This window comes from Stomoxys calcitrans, chromosome 1, assembly GCF_963082655.1.
Source record: "Stomoxys calcitrans chromosome 1, idStoCalc2.1, whole genome shotgun sequence".
NCBI classification, from domain to species: Eukaryota; Metazoa; Arthropoda; class Insecta; order Diptera; family Muscidae; genus Stomoxys; species Stomoxys calcitrans.
The window spans coordinates 9,868,669-9,894,595 of NC_081552.1; the positions used below are offsets into that span (position 1 = coordinate 9,868,669).

A 25,927-nucleotide genomic window follows, 5' to 3' on the forward strand; every position below is an offset into this window, starting at 1 on the left:
AGATGTTGTTGAAGAGCCTAACGCAACTCACTGTCCCAAATTTCGGCGACATCGGACATTAAAGCGCCTATTATGAGCCCAAAACCTTATATCGATAGATCGGTCTATATGGCAGCTATATTCAAATCTGGACCGCTCTGGGCCAAATGGAAGAACATCGAAACCGTAACTCAACTCACTGTCCCAAATTTCACCAAAATCGAATAATAAATGTGGCTTTTATTGGCCTAAGACCCTTAATCGGCGGATTGGTTTACATGGGGGCCATATCACGATATAGTCCGATATAGCCCATCTTCGAACTTAACCTGCTTATGGACAAAAAATTTGCGGATTTTTTAAAAGAAAGTAAATGCATTTTTAATAAAACTTAGAATGAACTTTAATCAAATATACTTTTTTACACTTTTTTTCTAAAGCAAGCTAAAAGTAACAGCTGATAACTGACAGAAGAAAGAATGCAATTACAGAGTCACAAGCTGTGAAAAAATTTGTCAACGCCGACTATATGAAAAATCCGCATTTACTTTTTGGGCAACCCAATATATACTTTATAGGGTCGGAAATGGATATTTTGATGTGTTGCAAACGGAATGACAAAATGAATATAGCCCCATCCTTCGGTGGTGGGTATAATACCTCGGCGCCTCAAAGGCATTTTAGAGGTTATCTGGCAACGGTTTATACAAATGTGTAATGTAATAATTCAATGTTATGTTTTGAAAGTAATTTAAATTGTAACTGTAAAATAAATTCGACAAGTTATAAATAGGCAGTTGACGTAAATATTTGGAATATTATATAAGAAGCATTTCTATGTTTTGAACTAAGAAATCTGTAAGGTTTGTTTTAAAAAACTAGAGTTGGTAAATTGTTATATTCAATACAACCAATATGCTCTATTCTCTGTTTTGGCAGCTCTTAACGACATCTAGCTACAAATAGATTTGAATGGTTTCTCCTGTTGGAGTGTGTTGCAAATGTCTCAATGATATGCTATGATGGCCAATATTGTGTACGACTTTGTACATGTATTGAAGTAATTGAAATTTATATATTGCATGTATGGGTAAGATATTGTTTCCAACGTCTCTGTACAATTCAATAGCAGGAAATGTGTTTGACAAGTTATTTATAATTTTTAACGCCCTATTCTGTAGAATTTTGTAATGATTTCAAATCTTGATTCCATTATATATGCATATAAACGGAGTAGTTTATAGTACTTTAAATTGCTTTTGAATTAAGCATTAAAGTACAATGTTTTTACAACATTTGTAAATTTTGTTTTTCATTTTATACAATATGCCAATAGGAGGTGTTTTTTTGATTTTAAGTAATCAATATGGAGTTTCCAATTTAAATTTTCTTGTAAATTGCATATTCAACAATGAGCTCAGCACCTCTTTCTGCATTTACCTTCAACATAATTTCATGCTTTTATGGGTAAAGGATGCGAAGATCGTCTGGATACATAAATAGTCTTCCTGATAACTGTAGCTTATTGATGTCATTCAAATATATTATAAAAAGTAGCGGACCCAAGATACTACCTTGAGGTACCCCACAATCAACGCTACTGACTCTATTTATACAATCATATTGTCTTCGATTTTTTAAGTAGCTTCTGAATAACTGAAGCTCTTTACTGCAAATTCCATATAGATTCAATTTCTCACACAATATCGAATGATCTACAAGATCAAATGCTTTAGAGAAGTCATATAAAATTACAGCTAGTCCAGAATAGTCACGATCAAGACCATCGCAAATATAATTAATGACGTTAATTACAGCCCTTTCTGTCCTTCTGCTCCTAAATCCATACTGATTTTCAAATAATATGTGATTATTTTCCAGATAATCTGCAATTTGGGAATGCATAATTTTTTCAAAAACTGGCAGTACTGATATCGATCTATACTGATCAAATGAGCTAGCATTCCTTTGCTTTGCTAAATAAGACTCGGGTATAACGACATATTAACCGTATAATTGAAAGCATTTGCTAAATAAGGACTTAAGGACACAACAGCTTTGGTTGATATTCCATTGTTTCGTCTACTCTTACTATCGCCCAGACCTCTTATGATGACAAACACATCATTATGTGTTATTCCAATTAACTCAAAGCTCTTATGATGTAAAACACTTCATTATGTGTTGTTACCATTAACTCAAAACGACTTATATGTGAAGATAATGTTCTTAAATAATTCCAGTAGGGAACTTGAGCAGAATGAAACTTACTGTTTTGTAAGTTTCGTTAATCCAGAGTGATATTTTACTTTTTTTTGTAGATTTACGTAACGAATTTTCAATAGCATCAGAAAATCGTGAAATAATTGTCCTCATGTCCACATTACACTCAAATATACAACTATGCAAAATTTTGGAGCCTATGTTAACTTTAACTATTTTTGTCTAACGAATGTATAAGAGGCAACACTGTGCGGGTTGTCGCAGTGCAACAACTCTTTGGGGAGAAGTTTTTACATGGCTGCCATAGCAAGTGATAAAGTACCCCAGAAATGTCGCCAGCTCGAACACATTCGTTCAGCGTAATTGGCGGGCATGTGCGCTACGATGGCCTGCATTTTTATGCCCACCATAGAATGGGGGTAAACTAATCTAGTCATTCCGTTTGTAACACCACGAAATATTGGTCTAAGACCACATAAAGTATATATATTCTTGATCGTCTCAACGTTTTGAGTCGATCAAGCAATGTCCGTCCGTCTGTCGAAATCACGATGGCGATCGAACGCGTAAAGCTAGCCGCTTGAAATTTAGCACAGGTACTCAATAATGATTTAGGTCGTTGGGGATTGCAGATGGGCCATGGGTTCAGATTTAGATATAGCTCCCAAATAAACAGATCTCTCGATTTGACTTTTTGGGCCACTGGAAGCCGCATTTTTTTATCCGATTTGGCTGACATTTTGAAATGTAGTGTTCTGTTATGACTTTCACCCACTGTGCTAAGTACGGTCCGAATCGGTTTATAACCTAATATAACTCCAAAATAAACCTTTCTGAGCCCTTCCAAGCCAACATTTTTGTTCGATTTTTTCTAAAATTGAGCATGTAGTGTTTTGTTATGACTTTCTACAACTGTACCAAGTACTGTCCAAATCAGTATATAACCTGATATAGCTCCCATGTAAACCGGTCCATCAAAACCTCCGTCATCCTTGTTCGGTTCCTAGAAGCTTTAATTTTTGCTGGTTTGATATAAGTTTAGATTTGTAGAATAAAATTATGTCCTTCAACTAAACTTATTTTGTATAAATTTTTACCAGAACCCATGGTGGTGGTTTCCCAAGATTCATCCCGGCCGAACATTTAATTGTTATTCGCTATAGGGAACAACTCATTATAGGGAGTTGGTTAAATTAAATTTCGACTGTTCATTGAATTTTATTTCTCAAGATTTCTAAAGTTAACAACTTATTTCTAAAACCTTAAATTTCATTTAATAATTTAAAATTAATTTTTTCCATTAAGGACATAGCCTTCCTACTATAAAATGCAGCAATTAGTATTTTGCAAAATTTTTTGCATCATTTAATGACATCTAATTCTTTCTAGCAATCCAAAAGTATGCAAAGTATTTCTTTATTAACTAAGCTCTTCTTAGGTTAACTCCTTTTTGTGACTAGTTACAAACAAAAATGTAATTCTTTTGCTCTCTTTCCACAACTCCTTTCCCTTAACCAAAGTATGCTGATGATGATGATAAGGATAATGACAATGTGGTATATCACTTAATTTGAAAGAAGGAAAACCATTATGCAAGAACTCGTCTAGCAAATTTCAAAAAAGCCCCTGCTGTAGCAGGTATCCAACAAACAAAAATATGATCCTATTAGATTACCCACACTGTGGCAGAGACAGAGTATAGACAAAGAGAATACTTGAAAATCTAATTTTCTTTCCCAAAGGAAAAGTTAAAACAACTCTATTTGGTTTTGAATGATACCATCAAAACCAGAACCAGTAGTGAAGAGTGAGGAAGAGACAGCAGCCAAGAACAGCTTTTGCAGCAGTACTAAGACTTACATACACGCAGATAAGGAAGCTTCTTAATTCAATGACAACAATAAAATAAAAAAAGGCAGTTTCTCTGTTACCTTTTGTAATTTCGTTAATTATAGTAACCCTGATGGCGTTGAGAGAATGGGGTAACCACAACAGCCAAACGACTTGCTAAAATGTTTAAAAATGGATGGACAAATGGTGGAGGGCATGCGTTAACTTGTTTTTTATACAATTGTGCAGTTGTAATTGAAACTGCTTCAATCACAAAATTTGATAATGTCAATCATAGTTTTTGAAAAAGGTGATTGAATAAAATATCAATTAAAAAAATTGCATATTCAATTAAAACAAGTAAAAAGGCGTTAAGTTCGACCGTGCCGAACTTTGGGTACCCACCACCTCGGGTATATATGTAAACCACCTTTCATCAAAAATCCGGTGAAAATTGCATACTTTATGTCTGCCAGGAAGATGGCAAAAGGTTATCGAACAAAATGGTAATTATATATTTGATTAAAGGTTATTCTAAGTTTTATTAAAAATTCATTTATTTTCTTTTAAAAAATCCGCAATTACTTTTTGAGTCGCCTCAATAGCTATGGTGAAGGGTATAATAAAATTGTTTTCGTTTTTGTACCTAAATATACTTTTCGTCGCCCGGTGGATACTGCCAAGGTGTAACTGTATGTAAAATTTCAGAGCTGTAGCTCAGTTTGCAAAGAGGTGCAATTTTGTTCGTTATAGTGCCTAACTGCACAAACATCAAAAAATATTTAAGTCAACCGACATACACCACAAGGAGTAACTGTATCCTAATTTTAAGAGTTTGGTACCTAAATGTACGAATTTCATAAAAACTCTTCCAATCGTCCAATAAATATTGTTCAAGTGTACCTGTATCCCAAAATTTAGAGTTTCAGCGAAATCCGTAAAGAAGATACCATTTTGTGCGTTTTAGTACCAACATGTACGAATTTCAAAAAAATATTCTACTCGTCAAATATAGCTCATATCGGGTTGCTCAAAAACTAATTGCGGATTTTTTTAAAAGAAAGTAAATTAATTTTTAATAAAACTTAGAATGAACTTTAATCAAATATACTGTTTTTACACTTTTTTCTAAAGCAAGCTAAAAGTAACAGTTGATAACTGACAGAAGAAAGAATGCAATTACAGAGTCACAAGCTGTAAAAAAATTTGTCAACGTCGACTATATGAAAAATCCGCAATTACTTTTTGGGCAACCCAATATATAGTTGAAAAGTCATTCAAACAACTTGACAAATGCAATCCTTATAGGCGTTGAGAAATTCCTAGTTATGGTGGAAATACAAAGTTGGGATGGTGAAATCCTCTAAGAGAGGCCAAATATGCGTTATGGCTCTGTTTTCATACTGAATGGTCCCCAATATTTTACATTAAACTTTCTATATTTAAGATTAAGGACGGACGAACATAGAATGAGTGAATGACGGAATTTATGTATTGCGATTATGTATCTGATCAAAATTTTGAAGTGTTACAAACGGTAAAACATAGCAGGTATACCATCCTTATACATTAAAACCAGGTAATGGAAACAATCTTCCTATGGCGGTTATATGCAAAACAAAAGACTTAAAGGACAAAAGTATAACTGAAGTTCTTTAGATTTCATTCAAAATTAGAATTTGCCGAAACAAAACAAACTCCCCAAGATGCTGTATTCTATTATCTGAATGTTTAAAGCGTTTGCAAAACAAAATCTCATTTAATTTTTAAATTGATTTTGGTAGTCGAGTAAAGCCAGAGACACACAGTCATTCAAGAATATTCTGACCAGAATCTAACGCATCAACAAACGTGTAAAATTTAACATGTTAAAGCTTGGGTAAACACATTACTCGTTTACAAATGCAAACAAAGCGAGTAATTGCAAATTGTTTGAAAATCCAGTGAAATAGAACAAACAAAGGAGCCAAAGCAAAAATGGCAAAGGAATCTCAAATAGTTGTAGTAGTAGTACTCGTAGTTGTGGCATTGTGGTGCGGCATTGAAGAAGATGAAAAAGACTAAGGATAATTCTATGTTGATCGGACCGGAAGCTGTGTGCTATCCAATATAAAGAAGGTTCTGCGAAATGAAAAAACACACACACAATTTAAGCTAACCTCAGTGTAGCATAGCAAATAGAGTTTATCAATTTAATTTAAATTTCAAGCTTTCACAATGCCATAAAGTTTTTGGATTGGTGTTTCTATTTTGGGATTCTCTTTCACACATTTGCCAGAAAGAATTTTTATAATCCAACCTATATACCTTTTATTAGATTTGGCACTGAAAAGCAAGATACTTGACTTGTATCTTGAAAGATTCCATTTGTTGTATATTGTTAAGGACAATCAAATGAATTCACATAGAGCATAAATGAAGGCAATGTCTTTGGTTTTGTCCATAAACCCACACATAGTATATGCTATGGTAGATTGCACTTGAGGCATAAAACTAAATAACTTGCCATTACACAGGGACCCAGGCAATGGTGAACTAAAAACAAATAGAAAATGTAATTGATTTGTGGCAAAGAGAATTGCCATGGTTTAAGGTAGGCCGTATAGAAAGCAAAACAGCATCTTTCGTATATTGTGGAAAAAGGCAATCAGCCAAAAAGGTTGTAACGAACTATTGCTTGCGTGAATAATTTTGTTGGTTATATCAATGACCAGATAATTTTTGACGTTTCTTTAAATAACATTGGCTGATTGAACTGGTTGATTTTGTTTGAAATTTGAAGTAATTTAACCCACAGCTTCATAGAGTAAATGGGTGGGTTTTCAATAAAAAAAAATAATTGAATCAAAAATTTTTATATCAACCACCATAGGATTAGGGGTATACTCTGTTAGTCAAACACGTCGAAATCTCAATTTCCGACCCAACAAAGTGTATATATTTCGGATCGTCGTAAAATTCTAAGACGATTTAACGATATACGTGCGTCCGTCTGCTGTAATCACCTCCCGACATCCGACCTTAATATGGTTCAGATCAGACTATATTTGGATATAGCTACCATATAGACCGATCTCCCGTAAAGGGTCTGAAGCCCATAAAAGCTTTATTTATTACTCAATTTCGCTGAAATTGTAAACAGTAAGTTGGTTTAAGCCTTCCCACATACGACCTAAATATGGTTCAGATCGGACTATATTTAGATATAGCTGTCATATAGACCAATTGTAACACCAAAAGAAAGAGAGATAGACCCATTGATAAGTATACCGATCGACTTAGAGTCACTTTCTGATTTGATTTTGCTATGTCCGTCTCTCTGCCCATGTTAATTTGTGTTCAAACTACAGATCGCAATTTTCATCTGATCGTCTTCAAATTCGGTACGGGCAAAGTCTATTGAAATTGAAACAAATTGGTTCAGATTTGGATATAGCTCACACATATAAGTTCGTCCGATTTGAAGTAATACTGCAATAAAATGATCATTTGTTAACCGATTCTCTAGAAATTTGGCAGGAAAGATTTATATCTTATGACTTTTAACATTACTGGTGGATTTCATAGGAACCGGTTCAGATTGAGATATAAAGGGTGATTTTTTTGAGGTTAGGATTTTCATGCATTAGTATTTGACAGATCACGTGGGATTTCAGACATGGTGTCAAAGAAAAAGATGCTCAGTATGCTTTGACATTTCATCATGAATAGACTTACTAACGGGCAACGCTTGCAAATCATTGAATTTTATTACCAAAATCAGTGTTCGGTTCGAAATGTGTTCAAATTTTGACAAATTTTGTTCAGCGATGAGGCTCATTTCTGGTTGAATGGCTACGTAAATAAGCAAAATTGCCGCATTTGGAGTGAAGAGCAACCAGAAGCCGTTCAAGAACTGCCCATGCATCCCGAAAAATGCACTGTTTGGTGTGGTTTGTACGCTGGTGGAATCATTGGACCGTATTTTTTCAAAGATGCTGTTGGACGCAACGTTACGGTGAATGAACACATTTCGAACCGAACACTGATTTTGGTAATAAAATTCAATGATTTGCAAGCGTTGCTCGTTAGTAAGTCTATTCATGATGAAATGTCAAAGCATACTGAGCATCTTTCTCTTTGACACCATGTCTGAAATCCCACGTGATCTGTCAAATACTAATGCATGAAAATCCTAACCTCAAAAAAATCACCCTTTAGCTGCCATATATGTATATCACCCGATTTTCACTTCTAATGCAACTGCAAGCGCATTTACTGACCAATTTTGCAAGATTGTGCACAACGACTACCACAATATCTAAGAATTTTGCTAGAAATCGGATCAGATTTAGTTAAAGCTCCCATAAATATGTACGTCCAATTTTGAGAAATATTGCAATTAAATGCTCATTTGGCGACCGATTCTCTTGAAATTTGCAGGAAGGGTTTTCTTATAACTCTAAGTATTACTGGAAAACCCAGGGACTGACATCTGTTTTAGACTGCCTGACCATAATACGGTCCTGAAGGCGGTGATCCGGGCGATCACGGAATGCGTGAAGTGGTGTGGTGCTAACGCGAGGCGTCAAGTCTGAACATCTTTACCGACAGTAAAATTGCCATAAGGGCAATAACAACCAGGACGGTAAGGTCACGAACAGTCTTGCAGTGTAAGAAGGAGATTAACGCCTTCTCTGAGAATGGGAAAATTCGCATCGTTTGGTTGCCGGGCCATAACGGAGTAAGGGGAAATGAAATGGCAGACGATTTGGCGGTGAAGGCCAGAGGACTGCCGTCAATAAACTTGGTTAACCCGAAGCCTTTCGGGTCGACGCAGTCCGAGTTAAGGGAGTGGGCGACGAATGTACATGCAACATTGTGGAACCGCGGAAGGACGGCGAAAATCCTATGGGGGGATCCAGATCGTGAGAAGACGAGGCTATTACTGAAAGGAAGAAGAAGGAGGTCAGTATAGCTATTGGTATCATAACGGGACACATAGAACTACGAGTTCACTTATGTAAAATCGGTGCGGCAAGTGATAGCATGTGTAGGGCATGCGGGGAAGATGATGAGACGTTGGAGCATTTCCTTTGCCATTGCCCGGCTTTCGCGTCCAACAGATACCGGTACTTAGGTGGAGACACAATATCAGAAATGAACCAACTTAGGGGAGTTGCATTGAAAACAATTAAGGATTTTGTAAGTAGCACGGAATTCTTAACTTAAAATTTTCTTTTTAGAGGTTACTTTATAGTTTTTAGAGCGCACAACAAGCCGATTACTGGCTTAGGTGTATGTCCATAGTGGCATGGGGCGGATTAATATCTGCACCCTTTTTTCAACCTAACCTAATATTACTGGTGAATTTCAAAGAAATCGGTCCAGATTTAGATGAAGCTGTCATATATGTATATCGCCCGATTTTCACTTCTAGAGCTACTGCAAGCGCTTTTATTGACCAATAGTGCCAATACGATTTCCTCGACGACTACCACTACTGAGCAGTTTGCTCGAAATCGGTTGAGATTTAGATATAACTCCCATATATATGTTCGTCATATATTGGGTAATTTGCAATAATGTTTTCATTTGGCAACCGTATTTATTACAGTTTGAACATATTAGCTCGAATTGTTTAGTAATATATCTGAAAACATCCACCAAGGTACATCAAATTTAGTTAAGAATTAGATATAGCTCCTACTTTGTACTTATAGGGTAGGTGTAGGGTATTATTAAGTCGGCTGATGTTTGAAACAGTGAGTAGTTTTGGGCCTGCCAATATCGGATCCAAATATGGTTCAGGTCGAACTATATTTAGATATAGCAGTCATACAAACATCTCACGATAAGGGGTCTGAATCCCATAAAAGCTTTATTAATTACCCGATTTCGCTGAAATTTTAAACAGTGTGTTGCTGTAAGCCTCCCGTAATTCAACCTAAATATGGTTCAAATTGGAATATATTTTGACAAAGCTGCCATATAGACAACCGTAGTTATTTGCCAACCGTAGTTATTACAGTTTGAATATATTTGCTCTAAATATGATACGGATTGTTTAATAAACCATCTAAAAACATCCGCCGAGGTCCACCAAAATTTGTTCAGAATTAGATAAAGCTCCCACTTTGTACATATATATGCCATAATCGTTCGTTTATCACTTAAATTATTGGGTTGCCCAAAAAGTAATTGCGGATTTTTCATATAGTCGGCGTTGACAAATTTTGTAATTGCATTCTTTCTTCTGTCAGTTATCAGCTGTTACTTGTAGCTTGCTTTAGAAAAAAAAGTGTAAAAAATTAAAGTTCATTCTAAGTTTTATTAAAAATGCATCACCCAACACTGTTATTAGATCAGGGGCCAATTCCACATCAACTGGGGGCAAGTAGTTCTTGGAAGGTTGTTCAATTTTCGTAACATCACGTCTGTGGCGGGAACGAAATTTTACGGTGCGTACAGTCTTGTAACTATAGCCATCTTCGGCCTTATCTTCGCTAGGAGGCAGATACTCCTGGGTGGGTTCCTTGACTGGAGGCAAATATTCCTGAGAGACATCACGACGATGACGGGATCATAATTTCTGTTTGTGAACCGTTCTATAGCGATAACCATCATCGGCCAACTTGGTCTCAGCCTTCTCTTCCGAGGGTGGTAAATATTTCTAAATGGGCTCATTGACTGGAGGCAAATATTCCTGGGGCACCTCACGACGATGGCGGGCACGACATTTTAATTTTCTGACAATCTTATAGCGATAACCATCTTCGGTCAATTTGCCTGCATTGGCCTCCTCGGTGGGGGGTAAATATTCCTGAGAGGGTTCATCTGCGGCTGCATCAGTACCATTTGATTGGGCGGAGACAACAGCAGCTAGGCCCAAGGCCAACAGGGTAACGAAAAGTTTCTGACAAGGAAATGTAGTTTTTAATTCGCATCACTGAAAGGAGTTATGGAAGTTTTCATAGCACTTACCATTGAACAAAATCAAAGTTTCTATTTTGTGTACTCTTCTTCTTGGATTGGGCATATAGGCCAATGCTCTAGTTGAATGGCTCCAACGTTTTTATAAGCCAAACCGTTTGGCCAAGCAATGGATAAGTGGCCTAATGTCGTTTTTTATGATCTAGACGTCCAATCACATACATACACTAGGTGCAATATGGGGTATGCACAAGAACATAAGCCTACGCATAGAAATAATTTTCAAATGAGTGAGTTTGGTTATCACTGATATAGGCGATCCACTTTGTGGCTAGCCTCAGTCTTAGAGGGCCATAAGTGAGTGTGTGTGTGGGAGAGTACTTAGGGTGTCTGCACCATTGTTTAAGATCTCATTTCGGTGTTTGACGTTAGATCATAGCAAATATATAAATGAAACCATAAGTGTCTAACCAAGCACTTTAACAAAATCCGAAGTGTTTTAATTTCCAACATTGTTCGATATTGCTTTAATCTATCAATCAATGTTGTCAAACAGTTTTAGATCATTTAGTTTGAGATATGGTTATGTCCGTATTTTCTATAGAGAAGTTGCAGTTTTTGCACTGACGGACCTGCAAGAGATGTTATCAAATTCTTTTTCTAATCTCTAAATGCCTTTCATTTGAGCCTCATATTGCCATGGTCGGAAAAATTGTATTCTTTGCGTCTTTGGGCTCAAATACATGGTCCCATATTTGGGTATTAGATTCGTATTCTGCTCCCAAAATACCTTTATTTGACCCGAAAGTGGGTGTTAATTTCGTGCTTTACTCCCCAATACCTTTCATGAAAGCCCCACATTGATATGGTCGGTAAATATGTCCGATTTTGGGGAGTGAGGTGGTCCCCCAAACATTTAGTCCTGCAAATATATTAGCATCGTGTTCTACTCTCAAATATCATTGATTTGAACCCCATATTGACATTGGCTTCAAAATTGGATATCATATTCGTTTTCTAATCTCGAATGCCTTTCATTGAAAACACGTTTTGCAAAAGTCCGCAAATATGTCCGGGTTTGGTTTGGGCCCTAAAAACTATCAATATCGAGCTCCACTCTATTTAAGACCCAAATTATCATGGTGAGCAAAAACGTCCTATTTGGGGGTTTTTATGGTGTTGGGACATCTCCTAAACAGGTGGCCCAGAATGTTGATATCAGATTTGTGGTCTATTCCAAAATACCTTAAATTTGAGCCTCATATTTTCATAGTCGTCAAACATGTCCGGTTTGGGGGTGTTTTTGAAATGGAGCAGATCAATGACATGGCCTTGAATATATATATCAGTTTCGTGTTCCAACCTAAAATACATCTTTTTTGAGACCTATATTGCGATGGTCAGCATATACGTCCTATTTTTTTCCCGAATATTGATATGAGATTCGTGCTTTACTCCCAAAGACCTTTCATTTGAGCCCCGTATTGCTATGGTCGTAAATTTGTTCTCATTTGGGGTTGTTTTCGGGGAGAGGCGGCCTCCCGAACACGTGATCCCACATTTGAATATCAGATTCGTATTCTACACTCAAATACCTTTTAGTTGAGCCCCATATTGCAATGGTCAGTAAATAAATCCATGGTCGATAAATATTTCCGAATTAGGGCTTCAGGCGATCCACGAAACACTTGTCCCGCTAATTGGATATAATACACGTTTTCTAAACTTAAATGTCTTTCATTTGGGATTCAAATGGGGTGTCCCCCCAAGGTATCCTATGGGGTCCCCCCCCAAGGTATCCTATCCGAAATATTGGATACCAAATTTTTGTTTTTGGGAGACAATTAGAGATCACACAAAATTTCGCTTAGATCGCACCACCAATCTGCGAGATCTGGCTTTTCTGAAAATAAGGGCATTAGGGAGGGTCCACTCCCCCCTCAGACATTCTCGTTCTCACCCCCCATTTTTCCAAAATCGAAAATTGCCAAAATTCTTGTTACTGCGAAATTGGTAAATTTTTAAAAAATGTTTAAAAAATTCAAATTTTAAAAAATTCAAAATATTTGAAAAAATTTCTACATCAATATACAAATTCTCTAACTTAAGAATGTCCTGTCGCTTCGCTGCCCCCGAAGGTACACCCAATATCAAGATGTAACTGTATCGCAATTTCAATACATTCAGCCTTATCCGTAAAGAAAGAACATATTGACAGATTTAGTGCCTAAATATACGAATTATAAAAAAATTCTCTAGTCGGCCGATAAATACTGTCAAGGTGTAACTGTATCGCAATTTTGAGATATTCAGCTTAATCCGTAAATAAAGTACCATTTTGTACGATTTAGTACCTAAATGTAAACATTTCAAAAAATCTACTAGTCATTCGTTACATGCTGCCAAAATGTACCTGTACCTCTAATGTCACAGATGTACAATAGCACAGTTTTTAAATAAAGTACCACTTTGTACGTTTTAGTACCAAAATGAACGAATGTCTGAACATCTCCTAGTCGATTAGTACATAGTGCCTAGATGTAACTGTATTCCAAATTTCAGAGCTGTAGCTCAATCCGTTAAGAAGGTACGTTTTAGTACCAAAATGTGCGAATATCAACAAAACCTTCTTGTCGTACGGTAGATACAGTCAAGATGTGCCTGTCTCTCAAATTGCAAATCCATAGCTCAATCTATAAAGAAAGTACTAAATAGTACCAATTACAGCACTTAAGCACTTTTTATTCCAGTCCTTGTCGATTTCAACATTTCATATTTGGTACATCTTGTCGTATATTTGTCAAGACTTCGATCATTTTCAGCAATTTTTTTAATTTGACCCTTCTCCGTTCACTGTTAAAGTAAAAAGGCTATTTCGTACTTTTTGGAATTCCTTAGTCGACCGACACATATTTCATGGTAGAATCAACATGTTAAATTTCAGAGCACTAGTTCAATCCGTAAATAGAGTATGAAATGGTACCAAATATGGTACTAAACGTAAGTTTCTTCCGTTTTCATTACTATTTTTCATATTTTTTCTATCTACCCCCCTTATTTCGCAACAACAATCATTTAAGCCAAATTTCAAAGTTCTATCTCTACTCGTTCGCTATATGAAAAGTTCACCTACTTCGTATAATTTTCGGTACTTTTTTGTTGCCAAATGTCCAAAAACTCTTTTAACATCCCAATTTAGGTTGCCATAGTGTACCTAAATTCCAAAATTCAAAGCTCCAGCTCAATTAACAAACAGGGTACCAAAAAGTACCTATTGGGGTACTAAACGTACCAATTTTTCCACTTGCGGTACAATTTTGAAAAATTTTTTGTCATCAAATCCTATATCTTTGAGACGCTCTTTAATTTAAGCCCAAAATCATAATTCTAGACCCATGCGTTCGAGCTGGGTAAAAAATCACCCTTTCATACTTTTTAGTACCTAAACGTACGAATACCACAAAGCCCCTCGCCTACGACCCCCGATCCACATTTGTTCTAAATTTCATGACTCTAGCTTTAGCCGTTTGGGCATGACAGACTATCAGTCAATCACGTGTCTCTTTTATATATAGAGATAAAATTTCATCAAAAACTGGCAACGGAATCGAGGGTCAGGCGTAATGGGTTAAATTTTGTCTTAAAAAAAAATTATTGATATTTGTATATAGAAAAAATTTTTAGAAAATGTTGTTTGGGACAGCTAAGCACTATAAAAAGACTTTATAAATTATAAAGCAAAATTTTAATTTTGGTTTTAAAAATAATGTCGAGATTATGTTGTCTTTAGAGAGTTTTTCGCTGAAAATTAGTCCATAATAAAAATTCATTAAGATTTAGTCTTTCGAAAAAATTTTAAATATTATTTTTTTTAATTTAGAAAAAAATTAAAAAAAAATTTTGTCTTAAAAAATAATTTTGAGAGGGCTCTGGCCCGTGCTAAAGTTTTGTCATAAGAGAATATTATGCTGATATTTTGTCTCTTGAAAAATATCATTACAATTTAGAAAAAATTACATTAAAAGTTTGTTTTTACTGAGAATTTCACTTCAGTGTTGTCCTTAAGGAAACTAATTTTAAGGCTGGCTTGGCTTCCGCAAAATGTTGTCTTTGTAGAATATTATAAATATAAAATTTTGTCATTATAAAAAATGTTAATGAAATTTTTGTTTAGGATAAATTTAATTTAATATTCTTCTTAAGGCAAAATCATTTTTGGGGGGGATTGGGTCCCCCCTGGCTACGTTCCTGCCTCCTTACTTGTTTAACAGTAGACTACATAGTAATTCTCATATCTAGAATTCCAAAAATGTATATTAATTATTATTGCATTAACATGTTGTTTTCCTGTCTTTCTTTTAGGTAAGTACATTGAGCTACTAAAGAGGAAGGAAATAAAAAAATTGATTTTTATCCAGGTAAATAATGGAAACCAAAATGTTCATACCTAGAGTTTCAATTTTGATCTAATTTTCCTGTTGGCCAACATACCGAATAATGTGTTACAAACGTGTTTCATAATTTGTTATGTTTAGTTATTGAAGTTGACGATAATGTTTGTTGTCATAAAATACGATTTAATTTTGAAATTCAATAGAACTTAAAATCCCTTTCAAATTTCTATTGATGACGTGCAAAATGTTAAATATTTGAAGAAACCCTTAACTAGACATTCCCAGGCATACTCAGCCAAACATATGCTTGTATGCACATCATATTCTTGCCAAGGAAACTCATCCGTTCAACGTTTACATTTCGATTTGTTCACCAATCATTCATACAACAGGCAAAGTCGAACTTAACACATTTATACACAAACTAGAGAAAGGGACTTCCCACTCAAACATTTTGGTGCTTCACAAATCGAGCTTTAGTACAAACAATCCACCCACATACATATGTGGGCAAATCAATAGTAGTGAAGAGTATATGTGCGTTTGCAAACATACATACATTTACATGAAGGTGTGTATGGTAAAAAAAACCCTAAAAATGGCAAACAAATTGCAAGTTTGGTTAAATTTCTTAAAAGCGTTCGACAAATAAACCCACCAAAAAATAAAGTCCTTCTAAAATTCAAGTACTGCACACAGAGGTATGCAATGATTTCGTCTTTTTTCATGGTGTTGGTTTTTGACTTGTTTGCGATGCCAAATTGTTGGAAATTTAAATGCATATTTTCTCGGCTGCCACCTTCGAACAAAAAGTGAGAGCGTCAGGGAACAACAATAGGGCTGTCTCCAAAGAATAACACAGCAAAAAAATTGCAGTTGACACACTTGCAAGGGGAACAAGGGGAAAAACGAAAAGGTCGAACTGAAAATATGTAGAGCATAACAATAAGGGCATGAAATTGAAAAAAAGAGATTACAAATAACATCTACTAAGAGAAAAAAGGAAACACACACAAACACATGGTGAAGTAAGAGAAAGAACACCTTCTACCAGTGCATCACACTTCGATGTAAGGCAAAGGCGTTTGTTAAAATCGTTTCCCCCTCTCTACCCCCCTTCACATGCTCCAATAGAAAACAACTAAGAAAAGAGGAAATTGTTTAGTTCACATTGTTGTGGGCGCAAAGGGAAGGCCATCATTTTTGTGTTTTTGCTTTAAACAAAAAATATGTTTATTTTTCTTTGGTATGTATGCTAAAGCCATAAGTAAATGTCTACAAACCTACATACATACACATATGTAGGTGCATTTGTCTACACTTCCAAATAGCAGCAGATAAACTTGGGATGAGTGTTTTTTGTTTACATTTAAATTTTCTTCGAAAAATCCTATTTGTTGTTGTGTATTTAGACCAGATTTTCAATTGCAGAATTTGTTTTTTTGCCGTCCACTATAGGATGGGTGAATACTAACATCGTCATTCCGTTTGTAACCCATCATAATAGTGGGCAGCGATCCAACGAGGTATTTATATTCTTCATCATCTTGACGTTCTTAATCTATGTAGCCACTCCCATCCGTCTGTCTGTCGAAAGTACAATAATTTTCGAAGGATGAAAGCTAAGTGCTTGAGCAAATAATTATTATAAGTAAAGGATGGTTGGGATTTAATGGGTCAAATGAGTCTATGTTTCGATCTAGCTGCCATATAAACCGATGACGTATCGTGATTCTTAAGCCTCTCGAGGGTGCAATTCTTATCGGATTTGGCACGGGGAGTTTTGTTATGATTGCCAACAAACGTGCCAAATACGATGCAAATCGCTTCATAACCTAATATAGTTCCCATATAAACCGATCGTCCCACTTGTCTTCTTGAGCTTATGGATGGCGCAGTTCTTTTCCAATTTGGATGAAATTTTGAAAGTGATGCACAGTTGGAGGAAATCGAAAAAAAATATGTTGCGTGAAAAGGGGTAGAGATATCTCTCTAAAATTTAGAATGGTTAAAGCGAGTTCGTGTGCAAAATTTCAAGGCCCTAGGTGGTCCGGGCGCCTTTTAGCAGACCTCAAAAATTGGCCACCTCGGTACTTCGAAATATTTTTGGGACTGCCAAATATTCGTTTGTGGTCCGATTTTCAAAATCTCTACAAAAAAGTATTGAGGTATACAATATCTCCACTGGTTTTGGAGATATTCAAATCTTATTTTTTGTTGCAATTTTAACCAAGATCTGCTTCGATTTCGTTATACAGTTTGGAAGTCACAAAATGTCAAATATTGTTTTTTTTTTTGTATTTTTTTATTAGTCTTTATTGAAAAAACTTGCAAAAACACCTTTACTTTTTATACCCACCACCATAGGATGGGGGTATACTAATCTAGTCATTCCGTTTGTAGCACCTCGAAATATTCGTCTAAATCCCAATAAAGTATATATATTCTTGATCGTCTCGACGTTCTGAGTCGATATAGCCATGTCCGTCCGTCTATCGAAATCACGATAGAGGTCAAACGCGTAAAGCTAGCCGCTTGAAATATTGACAGATACTTAATATCGATGTAATTCGTTGGGGATTGCAAATGGGTCATATCGATTCATATATAGCTTTCATGTAAACCGATCTCCCGATTAGACTTCTTGAGCCGCTGGAAGCCGCAATTTTTGTCCGATTTAGCTGAACATTTTGCACACGCCGTTCTGTTACGACTTCCAGCAACTGTGCCAAATACGGTCCAAATCAGTCTATTACCTGATATAGCTCCCATGTAAACTGGCTTCTCGATTATCCTTATTCGGTTCCTAGAAGCTTTAATTTTTGCTGGTTTGATAGAAGTTTGGTATGTAGAATAAAATTATGCCGTACAGCAAAATTTATTTTGTATAAATTATTAGCAGAATGCATGGTAGTGGGTTCCCAAGATTCGGCCCGGCCGAACTTATCACGCTTGTATTTGTTCTTTTTTGCTTGTGAAGAGAATATATAGTAGATGCTTTTTAAGATAAATTTTAACAAGATATGTCAACTTTAACGGGTACTTCAACATAGGCAATTTTTTATTAAAAAATTGGAAAAACCCCTCACGTAGAGAGTTTATAAGGTCCAGATACTCCATATGTCCTCTTAACCAAAGCAAATCATATTTTGCACCTTCCAATATTTGTAGCCTCCACATAAAATTTACTAAAAAATGCCGATTTTGAATTTTTTTCTAAAAAAATCCGGCAGAATTTATATTTAGTTTTTTAAGGACAATTTGATCTGCAAAATTCAAAAAGAATATCTTTATTCGATTTTTTCTTAGAATTTTTGAATTTGAATTTTCGTTTTCACAAAAATTAAATGTTTACAATATGTTTGGTTTTACAAAATTTTCTCATCAAAAATCTTAATTTTTTAATGTTATGGTACTCTTTTTATACCCACCACCGAAGGATGGGGGTATATTCATTTTGTCATTCCGTTTGCAACACATCGAAATATCCATTTCCGACCCTATAAAGTATATATATTCTTGATCAGCGTGAAAATCTAAGACGATCTAGCCATGTCCGTCCGTCTGTCCGTCTGTCTGTTGAAATCACGCTACAGTCTTTAAAAATAGAGATATTGAGCTGAAATTTTGCACAGATTCTTTTTTTGTTCATAAGCAGGTTAAGTTCGAAGATGGGCTATATCGGACTATATCTTGATATAGCCCCCATATAGACCGATCCGCCGATTTAGGGTCTTAGGCCCATAAAAGCTACATTTATTATCCGATTTTGTTGAAATTTGGGACAGTGAGTTGTGTGAGGCCCTTCGACATCTTTTGTCAATTTGGCTCAGATCGGTCCAGATTTGGATATAGCTGCCATATAGACCGATCCTCCGATTTAGGGTCTAAGGCCCATAAAAGCCACATTTATGGTCCGAATTCGCTGAAATTTGGGACAGTGAGTTGTGTTGGGCCCTTTAACATATTTCTTCAATTTGGTCCAGATCGGTTCAGATTTGAATATAGCTGCCATATAGACCGATCCTCCGGTTTAGGGTCTTAGGCCCATAAAAGCCACATTTATTATCCGATTTTGATGAAATTTGGGACAGTGAATTGTGTAAGGCCCATCGACATCCTTCGTTAAATTGGCCCTGATCGGTTCAGATTTGGATATAGCTGCCATATAGACCGATCCACCGATTTATGGTGTAAGGCCCATAATAGCCACATTCATTATCCGATTTTGCTGAAATTTGGGACAGTGAATTGTGTAAGGCCCATCGACATCCTTCGTTAATTTGGCTCAGATCAGTCGAGATTTGGATATAGCTGCCATATAGATCGATCCACCGATTTATGGTGTAAGGCCCATAATAGCCACATTCATTATCCGATTTTGCTGAAATTTGGGACAGTGAGTTGTGTTAGGCCCTTTGACATATTTCTTCAATTTGGTCCAGATCGGTTCAAATTTGGATATAGCTGCCATATAGACCGATTTCTTGATTCATGGTTTTGGACCCATAAAATGCTCATTTATTGCCCGATGTCGCCGAAATTTGGAACAGTGAGTTAAGTTAAGCCCCTTGACATACTTCTGCAATATCGCACAGATCGGTCCAGATTTGGATATAGCTGCCATATAGACCGATATCTAGGTTTTAGGTTTTGGGGCCATAAAAGACGCATTTATTGTCCGATGTCGCTGAAATTTGAGAGAGTGAGTTTGGTTAGGCCCTTCGACGTCCTTCTTCAATTTTGCCCAGATCGGTCCAGATTTGAATATAGCTGCCATATAGACCGATCTCTGGATTTAAGGTTTAGGGCCCATAAAAGAGGCATTTATTGTCCGAGATCGCCGAAATTTGGGACAGTGCTTAGTGTTAGGCTCTTCGACATGTTTATGCAACTTGGCCCAAATCAGTCCAGATTTGGATATAGCTGCCATGTAGGCCGATATCTCGATTTAAAGTCTTGGCCCCATAAAAGGCGCATTTATAATCCGATTTCACTGAAATTTGACACAGTGACTTATGTTCGGCTTTTCGACATCCGTGTCGTATATAGTTCAGATCGGTATGAGGTATATGAGTATAAGGTATGAAATTTTTACCGAATTTTGATGAAAGGTGGTTTACATATATACCCGAGGTGGTGGGTATCCAAAGTTCGGCCTGGCCGAACTTAACGCCTTTTTACTTGTTTGTCTTCTACAAGTCTATTTATTTATTAATTTATTGATTAACATATTTAACTTATGATTAAGACAAAATTATAAACTAAATAAAGAGAAGGGGTATGGCAACTATGGCCTTATGCACAATGGAACGTAAATAGGTATTTTAAGTCATCGAATCATAATGAGGGTACTAATGAATATATTTTAAATGTATACTGATAATTTAGTTTCCTTAAGAAACTTTACAAATTTTGTCATCCACAACGGGGCTTCATAATTGAGTACCGAGGAAGGTTTCAAATCTCCAAAAAATTTATTTCTGGTAGTATGCAAATGCAAACAGAGGTCTAGTAAATGTTCAATATCAACGTTTTGTATTCCACAAAAAGGGCAATAAGTCATTGAATCACCGTCTATATATTTCTGATGAGTTATCCTAGTGTGTCTTAATCTAAGCCTAATTATCCTAGTCAATTCATATCTATAAGAAGACCTCGAAAGTCTCTTAATATTGCTCCGCTCACGATTCACTCTCCTGTACCATTCAGATGTCCTGTCATATGCCTATGTACGATTGATATTGCGCGAGTTGTAATTGTGTGCCATTGTTATGGCAGAAACCCTTGCGTTTCGAGCTACGTTATCAGCAAATTCGTTGCCAGGTATTCCCTTATGACCAGGTATCCACATAACCTTCAGATCTGGAAAACTGTCAATCAATTCTCCCCTTATATTGGCAGGGTAATAGTCGTTGTTGTCGATATTCTTAATTGCATTTATAGCGGATAAAGAATCTGAATATATTGTACAGCTCTAAAAATGACAATAATTTCTGCAGTAAATACAGAGCTATATTCAGGTAATAGCATTGTCTCAATAGTGCAGATTACAGTAGTTATACTGTATGCGATCACATGATCGCTTTTTGATCCATCTGTGTATAAAAATGTATAGTCCGGTAAATTGTCTTGTATCTCTTTAAATTTCTGTATATATATTTCTTCTGGTGTGTCTTCCTTTCCGTGTATACGTAATGATCCAATTAATGAATCCTTTAAATGCCATGGTGCGTTTCGATATATTCGAGATGTTAATGGTGTAAATGGTATACCAAGCCTTTCGCAGGATTTGATTACTCTATAATTAACTGATTCAACTCTTGGCCGTGTCCCTCTTCTAATAAGTTTGACTATTTGGGAGTGGTTCGGAGTGTTATTAGAGGTCAATATAGATCTATATAGTCACGTCGTGATAAAGGTATAGTCCATAAAGAATTTTACTTGTTATCATTGAATCAATCACTGACAAAATCGAGAGCACATTACACTTAAACTTCAAAGAGGAAAGACATTTCACTATATTTAATCGCTTCGATAATGATGATACTAAATAATCAACATGAGGAACCCATCTATATCAAGAGTTTATATGAATTTCCAATGTTTTAGGCGAATCGTCCTGGTCAATTGAAATGTAATCTAAAGCTATTGAGACTGAACAATTGTGCTTTCGGCATACGTTCAGATGCTTACATTTTGGAATGGAAAGTTTTGCACCGGAGTATTTGGACCATTTTGAAATCTTGCGAAAAACTGATTGCAAATTGCAGTGGTTAGTCCTTCCTCGAAACTGATAATTAAAAAATCATCTGCATATGCACAAAAAGATACATGCCTGAAAATACTCAATCAGCAACATAATTTCTCATATGATATCAAGAATAGTATGATGATGGTAGGTCCCTATTTTGACTACTGACAAGTTTATTCCTATCAACAAACCACCATAGTCTCTTCACAATAATTTTGTCCATGACCTTTGAAAAGCATAAATTTAAAGATATGGGTCTGTAGCTCGCTATTAGGTCTTTCTTAGCATTCGGCTTCAAAACAGGAGTCACAAGACTCCTCTTGTATGACTGTGGAATATAGCTATGGAAAATCCTGTTAAATAAATTACACATCCTTAATTTAACGTCTCAGGGCAACCTCTTAAGCGTCATATAATTTATGCGATCCTCTCCTGGTGTCTTCCCACTGAAACTATTGATCACTGCGTTCATTTCGATCAGAGGAATATCCTGGTCCACAATTTAAGAACTTTGCGATGGTACATAATTGATCAATGTAATGTTCAATGCCTTTCCCTCAATAGTGACTTACACCCGGACCTGATGGAATATTTACGGCGTTACTGCAGATAGAGGCAGACTATATGGCGCCTTGACTGGTCAAAATTTTCACAGCGTGGCTAAAACTTGCATATACTCCAAAAGCCTGGCAGTAGGCAAGGATGGTGTTTATACTCAAGCCCGGCAAGGCAAGTTATGCAACACCAAAGGCCTAAAGAACTCTTAAGTCCTTTCTACTCAAAACCAAAACCTTACGTCCATTCTACTCAAAACCATGGAACGTATTGTGGACACCATGATAAAGAGTATGACATCCAGCAAACTGCTCAAATATAAACAGCATTCCTATGTCAAGGGAAGGTCGGTGGAGACTGCCCTGCACGAGGTTGCGCATGAAATAGAGGAATCCTTCGATGCCAAAACGTACACACTGGCGGCATGCATTGACATTGAGGGGGTTTTTAACAATGTGCGGAGCGATACACAGATCCAATCTTTAGACCAGTACCGGATGGACCCGGTCCTTAGAGACTGAATAAACCATATGCTAAGGAACAAGTGGATAAATTGTGTGTCCCGTGGCACAAATATTAGTGAGAAAGTGGCACAAGGCACGCCACAGGGGGGCATTTTATCGCCACTACGGAAGCTGCCTGAGGAGAGATTTGATCCCGTCTGCTACGCAAACAATGTTATAATACTTCTAAGGGGCAAGGATCCGAACGAGCTATGCAGAAGGGCCGAAAGGGTATGGCATATGACTGGGCTAGACCCAGAGGTCTCAATGTTAACCCAAAGAAGACTGAAATATGCCTGTTCACGAGGAAGACGATTTTAACGCACCACGTTTCCTCAATAAGACGATTTCGATATCTGAGATGTGATCTTGGACAGGAAATTGAATTGGAAGTGTCACATTCAGTAGCGTATTGAGAAGGCTCACAGATGTTTGGCACTATGTACACGGGCCGTGGGCTCGAAATGGGGTCGGAATCCTAGTATAGTCCACTGGCTCTACAGGAGCGTGATAAGACCAATACTTACTTACGCCTCAGTAGTTTGGTGGACTGCTATGGAGAAGAAATGCAACATAAGAACCATACAACAGGTTCAGAGAACATGACGGGACGATGAGGACCACGCCCACTGGGGAACTGGAGACTATTCTAGATATCCGACCCATTGACATGCAGATTAAGTGTGAGGCAGTCACTGCGGCTATGAGACATAAGGCGATGGGAGAATGGATTGAGGATGGTAGCAGGTCATACCATCGCGGTATAATCGAGGCGACGATAGGAAGGACGGAAGGAAGGGAAGAGCTTTCCGATCGGATACCTGAGATGAACCTTGAAGTCGAGTGCGAGGCACTGCTGCCATGGGCACATTCTTCGATTGACGGAACCCTAGTATTGCCGTCTGGAAGTTCATGTTACACGGATGGATCAATGCTAGAGGACAGATTGTGCCTGGGGGTTTAGACTGCCTGACCATGATACGGTCCTGCAGGCGGAGATCCGGGCGATCACGGAATGCGTGAAGTGGTGTGGTGCTAACGCGAGGACATCGATTGTGAACATCTTTACGGACAGTAAACTGGGCATAAGGGCAATAACAACCAGGACGGTAAGGTCACGAACAGTCTTGCAGTGTAAGAAGGAGATTTGGGTGCCGGGTCATAATGGAGTAAGGGGAAATGAAAGGGCAGACGATATGGCGGTGAAGGCCAGAGGACTGCCGTCAATAAACTTGGTTAACCCGAAGCCTTTCGGGTCGACGCAGGCCGAGTTAAGGGAGTGGGCGACGAATGCACATGCAACATTGTGGAACCGCGGAAGGACGGCGAAAATCCTATGGGGGGATCCAGATTGTGAGAAGACGAGGCTATTACAGAAAGGAAGCAAGAAGGAGGTCAGTATAGTTATTGGTATCATAACGGGACACATAGGACAACGAGCTCACTTATGTAAAATCGGTGCGGCAAGTGATAGCATGTGTAGGGCATGCGGGGAAGATGATGAGACGTTGGAGCATTTCCTTTGCCATTGCCCGGCTTTCGCGTACAACGGCTACCGGTACTTTGGTGGAGACACAATATCAGACATGAACCAACTTAGGGGAGTGGTATTGAAGACAATTAAGGATTTTGTAAGTAGCACTAAATTCTTTATTTAAAATTTTCTTTTAAGAGGTTACTTTATAGTTTTTAGAGCGCACAACAAGCCGATTACTGGCTTAGCAGTATGTCCATAGTGGCATGGGGCGGATTGATATCTGCAGCCTTTTTGCAACCTAAACTAACCTAACCTACTATCCTTAGACTTAGTAATATCATTAACATCTGTGCTTCTGTCGTCAGATCCGTCCAAAGATCTTATGGCATGAATTCCAGTCTGATTGTTTAGTCCACATAGTCGTCTAATATTGCCCCATACCACTGAAGTAGGCGTTTATGAATTAATATCTGAAGTAAATCTCTTCAAGCTTCAAGTGGTGTTGAAGACAATTAAGGATTTTGTAAGTAGCACGAAATTCCTAACTTAAAATTTTCTTTTTAGAGGTTACTTTATAGTTTTTAGAGCGCACAACAAGCCGATTACTGGATTGATATCTGCAACCTTTTTGCAACCTAACCTACTATCCTTAGACACATCTGAACAAAACTCCCCAAACAACTTAGCAATATCATTAACATTTGTGATTCTGTTGTCAGATCCGTCCAGAGATCTTATGGCATGAATTCCAGCCCGATTGTTTAGTCCACATAGTCGTCTAATATTGCCCCATACCACTGAAGTAGGCGTTTGTGAATTAATATCTGAAGTAAATCTCTTCAAGCTTAATCGTTTGGATAATTTTAATTACCTTATAAACAGAGCGTTAGCCTTCCTAAAATTTATAATGTTGACGTCAGAAATGTTACGTTTCAAAATGTCCCAGATTCTATTTATTCCATTGAAGTTTCAATTTCTTTAGTTTCCTATTCCACCACGGAACCTGAAACTTAATATCTCTCCTGTGATTTTGTGGTATCGAAACATTCGCTGCCTGATGTATAATTTTCGTAATATTAGCTTCCTCCTTATTCACTTCATGTGATATAGGTCATTAAATATGCTCGAGTTGTTCATATAAGACTCCCAATCCGCCCTATCAGTGTTAAACCTAAGCTTGAGTTTGATATCATCATTTTTCCTCTTAGGAAAAAGTGTAGTCAATATTGTGTAATGGTCGCTACCATGTAGACTATTAAGAGTCTTCCATTCGCAACCTATTGCAAGACGTGGAGAGCAA

General features: G+C 36.9%; 1 protein-coding gene and 1 pseudogene across 1 annotated transcript in view; one reads left to right on the top strand and one right to left on the bottom strand.

Annotated features, from left to right (window-relative positions):
• LOC106090474 (hemicentin-1) overlaps nucleotides 1-25,927 on the top strand; it is a 1,337,150-nt gene that overhangs the window by 68,059 nt on the left and 1,243,164 nt on the right. The window lies entirely within an intron of this gene.
• Nucleotides 1-25,927, bottom strand: part of LOC106091662 (uncharacterized) — a 35,076-nt pseudogene that overhangs the window by 7,996 nt on the left and 1,153 nt on the right.